This window comes from Lissotriton vulgaris, chromosome 11 (genome assembly GCF_964263255.1).
Source record: "Lissotriton vulgaris chromosome 11, aLisVul1.2, whole genome shotgun sequence".
Classification (NCBI taxonomy): domain Eukaryota; kingdom Metazoa; phylum Chordata; class Amphibia; order Caudata; family Salamandridae; genus Lissotriton; species Lissotriton vulgaris.
Window position 1 is genome coordinate 846,404,633 of NC_141699.1, and position 13,261 is coordinate 846,417,893.

The following is a 13,261-nucleotide window of genomic DNA, read 5'->3' on the forward strand; positions in this document are numbered from 1 at the left end:
ATACTCTTAACTACTCACGTGGAGTAGCGGTGCTGATAAGGTGGGGACTGGACTGGAAGGAGGGAGACTCCTTTTCGGACCCTGAGGGTAGGAACATCATACTGCAGGGAGCCTAGGGAGGAACCCGGTTGGTCATAGTGGCCATCTACAAGCTGAATGCGGACACCCCAACCTTTTTTCAGGATTAATGGGCCAGGAGTAGAGCAATGGAATGCGACATGGTTATATGGGGAGGGGACTTTAATGCAATATTGGATGATGCACTACACAGGAGTGGACAGTCTTGTTCCCTACACCCCAGCACGACTGCTGCTCTGCAAGCCATAATATCTGACGGCAATCTAATCGACATATGGCACCATAAGCGCCGATTAGCAAGGGAGGGTACATGCATATCAGAATTCCACAAGGCTTGGTCACGACTGGATTATTGGTTGATGTCAAAGGATGTGGCAACATGGACAAGCGCAGTAGCTCATCCCTCACAGTCCTTGTCGGACCACGCGCCAAGTCTACTGTACCTTACATTACCAAATTCCCCAACTAAAATGTTCAGTTTGAGACTCCACCCCATGAACCCCCCCCCCCCCCCCCCCCCCCCCCCCCCCCGGCCCCCTTTTAATGCTCTGCTCGACGAGGCATTTAAGGAGGAGATTAGAGTAATGCTGGCTCAGTTTCCACCCAGGCCTCTTTATGAGAGGCATTTAAGGTAGTAATTAGTGGACAATGCATAGCCTGACAAGCGGGAGTGCTGAAAGCCATAAGGGGCACGCTTGAGTCTCTGGAGAAGCAGCTTAGGGAGCTTGAAACACCATTTTTTACTGCTGACAACCCCACTCTTGTTGCAAAAATAAAGTAAACACTGCTGGACTTTGAAGAAGAGGCCCCCCGTGAACGTACGTTGTTAGGCAAATATACACAAGCCAGGAGGTATGGGGAGGGCAACAGACCTTGGATGGCCCTAGCGACTGTGCTCCGCGTTCCACACATGACGGCCTACATCACGGAGATCAGGGAAGACCCTCTAACTGTCTCAAGTGGTTCGCTAGACCTACTTCACAAATTTACACAATTTTATACCTTTTTATATACATCTACCCATAGCTCGGTTCAGGACACCCTTAAGCCATATCTAGACTATCTTGAGTTGCTGTGGTTGGGCCGGGAGCACAGGGAGTTTCTTGATGTTCCATTTACAGTGGAGGACATAAAACAAGTAATCAAAAGCCTCCCACCGAATAAGGTGCCTGGGTCTCTGACTGGTTAACCACAGCTTTCTACAAGGCTTATGCCAAGAAACTGCACCCGCACCTCATAACGCTCTACGAGGAGGCTAAAACCTCGGGAATTTTACTGCCATTCATGCGAGAAGCCATAATAATTACCTTGCTTAAGCCAGGGAAACCCGAGGATGAACTGGATTAATACCGCCCACTGTCATTGATTAACGTGGATGTTACAATCCTGGCAAAACTGGTTGCTAATCAACTGCAGCCTTTCTTCCCGTTAATCGCACACCCTGAGCAATCCGTCTTTATCTCTGGGCGTTCTACATCTCATAATCTGCGTACTTTTTTCTCTGTTGTGCATTATCTCAATTCGAACTCAAAGGCCATTGCCATGTTTTTTTGGATGCCACAAAAGCGTTTTATTCACTGGAGTGGCCTTATCTTTTTGCAACCCTGGAAAGGATGGGGTTTAGCCCCCTATTTTTATGCCTGGTACGTCTGCTCTACACGAGGCCATCAGCCAGAATCAAAGTAAACGGAATGCTACCTGACCCGTTAACTATTTCGCGGGGCACGAGACAGGGTTGCCTATTGTCTCCCCTGCTTTTCCCTATAACAATGGAGCCATCGGCGGCCCACATCAGGCAGCATCATACAGCCAGGGGCCTGGAGTTCAGCACGAGAATCCTCTTGATCTCATTATATTCTGACAATGTCACCCTGTACCTCTGTGACTCAGAGACGAACACTGTAGGAGAGTAGGGTCTGCTATCCTATGGTCACCCCAAATTTTTGTTTGCTTTTTGCTTCACTGGTTTATGACTTAATGTGGGTGTGGGCCTGCTAATCAGACCCACAGCCTGCTGTTCTCTCTCTAAATTAATGCCAATGCACTCTAGGTGCATTACGAATTGGAACTGGTTCACCTTGTAGGCCCCTGTAACAGTGTACCATAGGTACCCAGGGCATAGGTGTAGCCAAGGCCTACCAGGGGCTGCAGCATGTATTGTGCCACCCCTGGCCTGGCCTCCATATTTGACACAACTGGCTGATCACTCAGCTGGGGTAAGGTGGTGTAATCACCTCTTGCTTAGATATAGTATCCCTATATCTAACCTTAACTGGACACATGTTAACCTATAAGCCATTCCTATGGAAGGCCCCTGCAATCCTGGGGGCAGAGTGCGTGGTTTCATGTGAGATGGTGCTCTAGCATGAACTGAGCCTGTCTGCAGCTGTCTGGAACAACTCCCTTAGCTGTTTCGGGATATTGCCATACCATATACTCTTAAGTGCATTATAATCCTCGCGGTTATATGCTAACTTTGTTTTGGCTTTATCAAAACATGTTGAGTAAGGTGTCATACGATTTGGAATACTATCCCCTCGACAGTTCTGTCGACGGGGATAGCATTCCACCCTTCTAGAGGGACACTGACCTCCTGCTGCTGGGAGTCCTTCCAGCGAGGGAGGCTTGGACAAAGGGTTTCCTGCCTTGGGAGGTGCGAGCACCACCCCAGACAGGATTTTGTGTATTGGGTAGGACAGGGCTGAATAGACTCAGACATGCCCGGGGCACACAAGGTGTCCACGTGCATAAGCCAGTCCAAACCGGTCCTGGGACTTTCCAGACCCAGGCCTGGCGAGGAGCTGGACAAAGGAAAGGGGATGTAACCGCCCCCCTTCCTGGTCCCACCCAGAGGAGGGACCTAGCAGGTGATCCACCCCTCAGATTGGGAATAAGAGTGGGAGCAGTGCCATAGCACCTCAGATCATCCTGAATCAACTTGAAACTAAGACGACGACTGGACTTCGACATTCTGCTGCACAGAAGACTGAAGAGCATCTCCCTTGTGGCCTAGGAGTGGCCACCCTGTGAACACAGGCACCATCCAGCAACTCGACGTCTGCTTTGCCGCCGCCTCCTGCCGGAGCCCGAGCCCAGAGCCTGACGACTCCCAGACTTCTCACCGCCCGATCCACAGTCCCTGTAAAGAAGGGACCAGTGGAGGCACCGAGAGACGTGGGACCGGACATCTCGGAAGACCCCCGACAAGCTGACTGCGCAGCACCCGAGGCACCCTCGACGCTGTGCTTTGGGGATTGAGAAGCCCCACAACAGAGCAGCCTTTGCACCGAAGATCAGCCCCCCAGCATCTCCACGATCTGCGTGGGGCCCTTTTGCATCGTGCCACTAGACGCGCCATCCCGGCCACTTGCCACGTGGTCAGCGGCCATCTTGGCGATGAAACCTACAATCTACACTGCGGGTCTGGTTGCTCCAGACTTGCCCTCGCTCCTGTAAAAAGGAGCACCCGCTCTGACCTTGCTGGTCCGAGTGATGAGCCTTTTTCACTTCCTGCGTGGCTTGCATTAGCCAAGGCCTTTTTGCTCCGATCAAGTGTTAGACACCGCCATCAGCTAGAGCCTTCGTGGGACAGCTCGTGATCGACTCCTGGACATCCTCGACCTCTTCGTGTTCACGTGGCTGCTGAGAGAAGCTACACCTCATCGCCTGTTTGCACCCGACATCGCCTGGTTCCAATCTGGTTCCACGGTAGTCACTGGCTAGTGACTTTGAACATTGTCCCCTCTGCTTTCAGGTCTGCACCACTTCAGATCCACCCTTGGATCCACCGGAACTCTTCACATCGAGCCGCCTGCAGCATCGTCAGCTCCAAGCACCATCGACCTGCGTGACGAAACCCGACACTACTTCGCACCTGTGCACCCGCTTCCTGTGGGTGAGGTAACTCAGCAACGCCGGTGTTCCCACACTGGTATACACCTCTAGTGTCTGTGTCTAAAGTTTCCTCCTTATATGTCACTCGGAAGGTTCCTAAAACACTAACTTTGTAACTTTTACGCACCATAGACAATGCATTGGTGAATGCGTGCACTTTAAACACTGCACCCGAGTCCCGCGGGCCTTTCCCGACTTAGTCACTGCTAGTCCCGATCAGCTCCAGCGATTCCCAAGGCCTTAGGCCTACTTCCTTTTGGTTTGGTATCTCTTATACCACTTTCTTAATATATGTTTTGAGTGGCCACCCGCCCTCATCCATATTGTGCAACTTTTGTGTATTTTAACTGTGTTTTGTTTTAACGCTTGTGCTTCTGTGCTCATAAAGAGTATAGGGGATATTTGTAGTTAATAAATATATATATATTTTCAATATATATCTGTGTGGTGTCCTTTCATTTGGTATTCAAAGGGGATTGTATATGGTAAAACAGCTTGCTTCACATGCCTTTCAGAGTTTAGCCTAAGACTGCTTTGTCCACGCTACCACTAGGATAGCTGGTCTATAAGGTTGACTTACAACCAATCATCATAAGGGTTGCTTGGCATGGTACAAGGTGATCACTAGAACTAGTGAGCATCATATACCAGGCCAACTTCTCACATTGGTGAGCAGCGGATTGGGATTTGAGCTTGCTGTTGTTTTACCATTACAATCTTTGAGATTATCATTTGAAAGATCATACAGGTTCCTGCTAGGTACATATAAAACAAGACTAGTATACTTAAGTTCTACTGAACTTAGTTGTTGTAGAGGATAGGGAGTAGCACACCCTGACTACAACTACTAGATAGGTTTAGTAGGTAAACACCAGTGTAGGTAGATTGCAACATATCCACTCACACTAGAGCAATGTCTGGAGCAGAGGGTTCCACTGGGAATGTCTCTGTTGAGAATGACCCTCCAAGGCCACTATCCAAATTTGATATATTCTCCTTTAAGGAACTAAGGCAGCTTTGTGCCTTAAGAGGTCTTAGGACATGGCCAACCCCTACTACAGACCACCTTAGAGAGCTCTTAGACCAGTCTGAGGCTCTAAAGACCTCTAAGGCAGACCCCACAGGGAATGCTGATTGAGGCTCTCCCACTGAAGATGACAATACTGACCCCCCTGTCCCTGTAGTCCAGTTAGATGAGGATACCCCAGACACTGGAGTTACTCAGCCTGATGAGGAGGAAGAAGAAGAAGAGACAGAAGGGGAGGGCAGTGACTCTGATGATGGCAGAAATAGTCAGGTGTTAGTCAGCAGGCTTAACCAGACTAACTTAAGCCTATTTGGGACTGAAAGTGGGTCCAACCCATTCAGACCCCCAAGTGGCCTTAACCAGGAGCCAAGGAGGAGGAGGAATATCTCAGGTGAATCCAACACCTCCCAAGCTTCTAGAGGCTCTCATGGTCACTCCAGAAGGGGGATGACTAGCCCTCAGAGAAGGGAACATGAGGCCAAAATGAGAGAGGCTGAGCTTAGGATCCAGAAGCAAGAACTAGAAGTTGCCCTGGCCAAAGATAAACTTGCTAGAGCAAGACAGCCTAGAGAGAGTGGGTTAGTACCCACTGGTGGCAGCATTATCCCAAAGGATAAAGACCGGTCTTTTGATAACAGAAACCTGAGTAAGATTGTGCCCCCCTACAAAGATGGGGATGATATCCACAAATGGATGACTGCACTTGAGAGAGCCTGCAAAGTACAGCAGATCCCTCAGGAGCAGTGGGCAGCAATCTTGTGGCTCTCCTTTGAAGGTAGAGGCCGAGACAGACTCCTCACAGTTAGTGATGGGGATTCTAGAAACTACCTGGTCCTGAAGAGTGCTCTGATTGATGGATTAGGCTTAACCACTGAACAGTACAGGTTAATGTTCAGAGACACCCAGAAGACACAGACTCAGGACTGGTCTGAATTTGTTGAAAGTGCCACTAAGGCTCTGGAGGGAATGGTTGCTGGGAAGTAAGGTTACAGATTATACAGGATTGTACAATTTGCTTATGAGAGAACAAATTTTAAATAATTGTCAGAACCAGCAGGTGCATCAACATTTGGTTGACTCAGATTTGACCTCTCCCCAAGAATTGGGAAAGAGGGCAGATAAATGGGTTAGAACTAGAGTTAAGCAAAAGAACCAGAACCAGAACCAGGGTGGTGACCAGAAGAAAACAGACCAGAAGGGTGGGGAGCAGAAAGCTAAAGACCAGAAGTCTTCAACAGGGCCCCAAACTAATACTGAGGGTGGGTCCCAAACTTCCAAGAAGAAGAAGAAAGAAGGTCAAAGAAAACCCTGGTGTAGTACATGCAAAAACACCTCTCACTGGACAAGTGAGTGTAAAAAGGGTGGAGCCCCCAACACTGCAGCCCCTAAGGCACCTGCACCCACTAGTACAGTTAGCAGTGTTGGTCCACAAACTAAGGGGGTAGTGGGTATCACCTTGGGAACTGAGGGAGATTCTGGCCTAGTCAGAACCCTCACACAGGCTGTTCTGGTTTGCGATGGGGAACTAGATTGGACCCCCTACTGTCAGCCCAAGTAATCTGGGCAAGTACAGGCAGACGCCTTTGATTAATGAAAAAGTGTCTCAAGCATACAGGGACACATGTGCCAGTGTCACTATGGTGACACCTAACTTTGTGGACCCTGGACAATACCTGCCAGGTGATAATTACCTGGTGATAATTACCTGGCGACCAATGCCAGCAGTGTCACCACTACACATAGTGTGGCAATTGTTAACTTTTCCTGGGGAGGGATAACTGGCCTAAAAAGAGTTGTGGTTAGTGCTGATCTCCCAGTTGAATGTTTGTTGGGCAATGATCTGGAGAACTCTCTATTGTCCGAAGTTGAGTACAGGACTCATGCAGAGTTGTTAGGGATATCATCACATGTCCTTGCTTTGACCAGGTCACAGGCCAAAAAGTGCCTCTCTGAACCTCAGTTCTTGGATCCTGGAACAATGAACCAAGCACCTTCCAAGAAGAAGAACATGAGGATAAAGGCTGTGCCTTTCCAACTGCCTACAAGTGAGGATCAGCCTTCACAGGAAGATGATCTTGAGACCCCTGAAGGAACTGTCCCTGAAGAACTTGAACCTGATCAGGTTGAGTTTCTGGGGACAGGGGGACCTTCTAGGGCAGACTTGGGGCAGGCTCAGTTAACCTGTCCTTCCGTTGAACCCCTCAGACAGCAGGCTGCTGCTGAGGCTGCTGGGAATGCTCAAGGTACCCATAAAGTATATTGGGATGATGGGCTCCTTTATTCAGAGGGTAGAGACCCCAAGCCTGGTACAACCAGGAGGTTTGTTATACCTCTGCAATTTAGGGGCTTCCTTCTTACCTTGGCCCATGATATTCCTTTAGCAGGACACCTAGGCCAGAATAAGACTTGGGACAGGCTTGTCCCTCACTTTCACTGGCCTCACATGTCTGAAGACACCAAGGAGTTTTGTCGCTCCTGTGTAACCTGCCAAGCCAGTGGTAAAGCAGGTGGCACCACAAAGGCCCCCCTGATACCACTACCTGTGGTGGGGGTTCCCTTTGAAAGAGTGGGAATTGATATTGTAGGTCCAATGGATCCCCCTACAGCATCTGGGCACAGATTCATACTGGTGGTGGTGGATGTAGGAGAGTAGGGTCTGCTATCCTATGGTCACCACAAATGTTTGCTTTTTGCTTCACTGGTTTATGACTTAATTTGGCTGTGGGCCTGCTAATCAGACCCACAGCCTGCTGTTCTCTCTCTAAATTACTGCCAACGCATTCTAAGTGTATTACAAATTGAATACTGGCTCACCTTACAGTCCCCTGTAACAGTGTACCATAGGTACCCAGGGCATAGGTGCATCCAAGGCCGACCAGGTGAGGTACTGGGTTTTTATGGACCCGGCAGTGCCAGGGAGAACACCCGAAGACCTTGAGTCCTTCCTGTTTCGGACCACAGAAACACAGTCTTCTAGGTGAAGTCTAAGATCGTATTTATTGGCTGCAACCAGTAACCGGTATCCTAGAAGTACATCAGCATGTATGTTCTCAGGAGACTGCTCGTTTTTACAGAACCAGCCTCTTCTCTTTATACTAAACATTAAGCTTCAGGCAAGAATTCCTTGCTTTACAGTTCGGCCATATAAATATTTCTATTACAAAGAAAAAGCATAGTCATGATGACAATCCCACATTTCAGTTTGTCCAGTTCGTGATAGATTACCCGGCAAGGCCCAGAACTTCCATCAGATATCGACGGACCCCCAATAAAATCGGGCACCTCCTCCTTGTAAAACAGATCATAAAGAAGAAACAGGGACAGGTGTGTGTAAGATAAACCATGGCTTGTACACGATGAACGGTTTATGACATGTTGTGCCTTGATACTAATCTCATTCGGCCACTGGGAGAGGGACTGCCCGAACAGGTTTGGCTGGAGGCAGTGGAGTCAGCTCGCCCAGGTCACAGAGGAGTCAATAAAGGTGTACGTGTCCTTTCAGATCGATTTCGGCCTTGGTCATTTGACTATGTAAGGGCAATCACAAAATGGATGCCGCTCACAAAATGGAACCCGATGGTTCGAGACAGAAACTATGATTTCAAGGTGATTTCGTCACTTGATCATGACGCAAATGCTTAGGTATAGTATTTCAATTATTACCGGTCTGCCAATACCAAAATCGTCATGATACGACTATATTTTCTGACACGAGTGTAGAGCTTCGGTACCACACAATAGCAGGGTCCAGAATTTTCAGTACCACACAGGGGCTGCAGCATGTATTATGCCACCCCTGGCCTGGCCTCCATATTTGACACAACTGGCTGATCACTCAGCTGGGGTAAGTTGGTGTAATCACCTCTTGCTTAGATATAGTATCCCTATATCTAACCTTAACTGGACACATGTTAACCTATAAGCCATTCCTATGGAAGGCCCCTGCAATCCTGGGGGAAGAGTGCGTGGTTTCGTGTGAGGTGGTGCTCTAGCATGAGCTGAGCCTGTCTGCAGCTGTCTGGAACAATTCCCTTAGCTGTTCCGGGATATTGCCATACCATATACTCTTAAGTGCATTATAATCCTTGTGGTTATATGCTAATTTTGGTTTGGCTTTATCAAAACATGTCGAGTAAGGTGTCATACGATTTGGAATACTATCCCCTCGACAGTTCTGTCGACGGGGATAGCATTCCACCCTTCTAGAGGGACACGACATGTACATAGCCTTAACCCCGGTTAAAGTTAACCAGAGCCTCAGCATCACAAAATGGATGCTGCCACCACAGACACAAGTCTGACCTCCTGCTGCTTGGAGTCCTTCCAGCGAGGGAGGCTTGGACAAAGGGTTTCCTGCCTTGGGAGGTGCGAGCACCACCCCAGACAGGATTTTGTGTATTGGTTAGGACAGGGCTTAATAGAATCAGACATGCCCGGGGCACACAAGGTGTCCCCGTGCATAAGCCAGTCCAAACCGGTCCTGGGACTTTCCAGACCCAGGCCTGGCGAGGAGCTGGACAAAGGAAAGGGGGTGTAACCGCCCCCCTTCCTGGTCCCACCCAGAGAAGGGACCTTGCAGGTGATCCACCCCTCAGATTGGGAATAAGAGTGGGAGCAGTGCCATAGCACCTCAGATCATCCTGAATCAACTTGAAACTAAGAAGACGACTGGACTTCGACATTCTGCTGCACAGAAGACTGAAGAGCATCTCCCTTGTGGCCTAGGAGTGGCCACCCTGTGAACACGGGCACCATCCAGCAACTCGACGTCTGCTTTGCCGCCGCCTTCCGCCGGAGCCCGAGCCCAGAGCCTGACAAGACCCAGACTCCCAGACCTCTCACAGCCCGATCCACAGTCCCTGCAAAGAAGGGACCCGTGGAGGCACCGAGAGACGTGGGACCGGACATCTCGAAAGACCCCCGAGAAGCTTACTGCGCAGCACCCGAGGCACCCTTGACGCTGTGGTTTGGGGATTGAGAAGCCCCACAACCGAGCAGCCCTTGCACCGAAGATCAGCCCCCCAGCATCTCCACGATCTTCGTGGGGCCCTTTTGCATCGTGCCACTCAACGCGCCATCCCGGCCACTTGCCACGTGGTCAGTGGCCATCTTGGCGACGAAACCTACAATCTACACTGCGGGCCTGGTTGCTCCAGACTTGCCCTCGCTCCTGTAAAAGGGAGCACCCGCTCTGACCTTGCTGGTCCGAGTGATAAGCCTTTTTCACTTCCTGCGTGGCTTGCATTAGCCAAGGCCTGTTTGCTCCGATCAAGTTGCCGACACCGCCATCAGCTAGAGCCTTCGTGGGACAGCTCGTGATCGACTCCTGGACGTCCTCGACTTCTTTGTGTCCACGTGACTGCTGAGAGAAGCTACACCTCATCGCCTGTTTGCACCCGACATCGCCTAGTTCCAATCTGGTTCCACGGTAGTCACTGGCTAGTGACTTTGAACATTGTCCCCTCTGCTTTCAGGTCTTCACCACTTCAGATCCACCCTTGGATCCACCGGAACTCTTCACATCGAGCCGCCTGCAGCATCTTCCCCTCCAAGCACCATCGACCTGCGTGACGAAACCCGACACTACTTCGCACCTGTACACCCGCTTCCTGTGGGTGAGGTAACTCAGCAACGCCGGTGTTCCCACACTGGTATACACCTCTAGTGTCTGTGTCTAAAGTTTCCTCCTTATATGTCACTCGGAAGGTTCCTAAAACACTAACTTTGTAACTTTTACGCACCATAGACAATGCATTGGTGAATCCGTGCACTTTAAACACTGCACCCGAGTCCCGCGGGCCTTTCCCGACTTGGTCACTGCTAGTCCCGATCAGCTCCAGCGATTCCCAAGGCCCTAGGCCTACTTCCTTTTCGATTGGTATCTCTTATACCACTTTCTTAATATATGGTTTGAGTGGCCACTCGCCCTCATCCATATTGTGCAACTTTTGTGTATTTTAACTGTGTTTTGTTTTAACGCTTGTGCTTCTGTGCTCATAAAGAGTATAGGGGATATTTTTAGTTAATAAATATATATATATTTTCAATATATATCTGTGTGGTGTCCTTTCATTTGGTATTCAAAGGGGATTGTATATGGTAAAACAGCTTGCTTCACATGCCTTTCAGAGTTTAGCCTAAGACTGCTTTGTCCACGCTACCACTAGGATAGCTGGTCTATAAGGTTGACTTACAACATAAGGGTTGCTTGGCATGGTACAAGGTGATCACTAGAATTAGTGAGCATCATATACCAGGCCAACTTCTCACAAACACTGCTCCTAATCTCCGGGAATTGATAACATTTGGTGGTCTCGCCAGAATTTCGATAAATTGGTCGAAATCCACAATTTTTCCTCTAACTGACACTACTACACCTTTTCTCCTCAACTACCCACTGAAATGAACAGATGGCCCGGTGAAATATCCCGGTATTTAGGTCAGCAGAGACACTCAAGAAATATGGGAGATGAACTTTGGCCATACGGTGTCGTGGTTAGAAGATAAGGTCACTGTGTGGGCCAGCCTCCCACTGTCTCTGGCTGGGAGAATAGCCATTGCAAAAATGGTGGTACTGCGGAAATTGCTTTACCTTTCTGTCAATATTCCGATTCTACTCTCGCAAACTTTTTTCAGCACCATTCGCTCTTACTGACCTCCATGATTTGGGTGGGTTGACAAGCGTGGGTCTCGTGGGAACTGTTAACACTACCACTGTCCCAGGGCTGGTTGGGTGCCCCTGACTTTCAGTTGTATGCTTTTTGTGTGCAAGCACAGTTCTTAGATTTTTGGGTGAACCCAACTCCCTTCCAACCGCATACAGCTGTGGAGATGGGTTTGCGGCGCCTGTCCATTTGCAAGTTTCATTGTACCAAACCTTTAAGAGCCCTCGTGGTGACAATGACACAGTGGAAACCTTGAGATGGGAATGGGACAGGCTGCGGGACAGAGCACGGCATAAGATTTTGTATGCCCCATCCATCCCCCTCGCCTACAACCTGATGCTACCCACAATGGGAGATGGTGTAAGTAGAGCAATAGCACTCATAATGGTAATACGTACCTTTGGGGACCTATACCCTGGAGAGGTGTACAGAGCTCCTCCCGAACCTACAGAGGGGCACACAGTGTCTTTTTCTGAGTTATTCTTCCACCACAAGCTCAGGGCTATGTGCTGATCACTTCACGACTTGTTCCCTACTTCACCTCCTACATTGTTGGCCCTGGAAAATGTGCTGAAGAACCACTCACCCTGCAAACTCATTACGAGAATTTATAACAACATGCAGCACTCTGCACCCATATTGACATCCAAAGTCCTTCAAGCCTGGAACATGAACTTGCCCACTCCGCTATCTGAGGACCATTGGGGGTTCTGTTGCAACCAACTAATGGCACTGGCCCCAAACTATAAACTTTGCTCAATTCATTTAACAAAATTTCATGGGTTCGATAGGACTCCCTCTCACCTTCACCGGTTGACAGCTGTTGGAGATGTGGCTACTCACCAGCCACGTTTCTGCACATGGCATGGGACTGCCCTCAATTGGTCTCTTTCTGGGTTACGTTTTTTGACACTATACACGAGATCATTGGTACACCTAGAGACCTGGACCCCTATTGAGTTTTTTGGGATACATCAAAAACACACCTAAAAGAACCAGGAAGTTACACGTTATGCTATTGCTGTTAGCCAACCGGAAGGTTGCTTTGCATTGGGGTAGGAAGGGAATTCCATCTATGAAAGACTGGATTAGAGATGTGACATTCAGTCAAACACAATTATCTGCTTTCTGGGAGCCGATGCTATTGGCCTCCCGGCCAAGAGATATATGGAGTCCTTTCTTGGAGTGGGCCGTCATGTGTCAACAGGTCGCCACAGACACCACGGGATCACCTGCTAACTAGTAGTCGTACACACCCGGGCCTCGGGTTGTCTAGTGTATGAATATGTTAAACACTTGTGCAGGTATCAAAACCGAGTTCATCACTGTGAATTTGAATGGGCCCCTTCCCTGGCTCAATTATCAGATGCAAGTACAGTTTTTCTTTTGCTAATGTATTTACAAACCAGTATCTAGATATACAATGTATGAATTGCTTTGCTTTTTATTATTATTAAGATATCAGACCAACAGATGTTCTTTTTCATGTAGAGACAGGTGGACATTACTCATACGAAGCTAACATATGTTATGACGGGAAGTATCTGGCTACTATGTTCTTGTTTGTTTGTTGAAATGCCAAACAAGATTTATTTTT

At 48.9% G+C, this 13,261-nt stretch overlaps 1 protein-coding gene across 1 annotated transcript in view; it reads left to right on the forward strand.

Annotated features, from left to right (window-relative positions):
• Positions 1–13,261, forward strand: part of PPP1R7 (protein phosphatase 1 regulatory subunit 7) — a 1,034,080-nt gene that overhangs the window by 647,232 nt on the left and 373,587 nt on the right. The gene's annotated exons all lie outside the window — the stretch shown is intronic.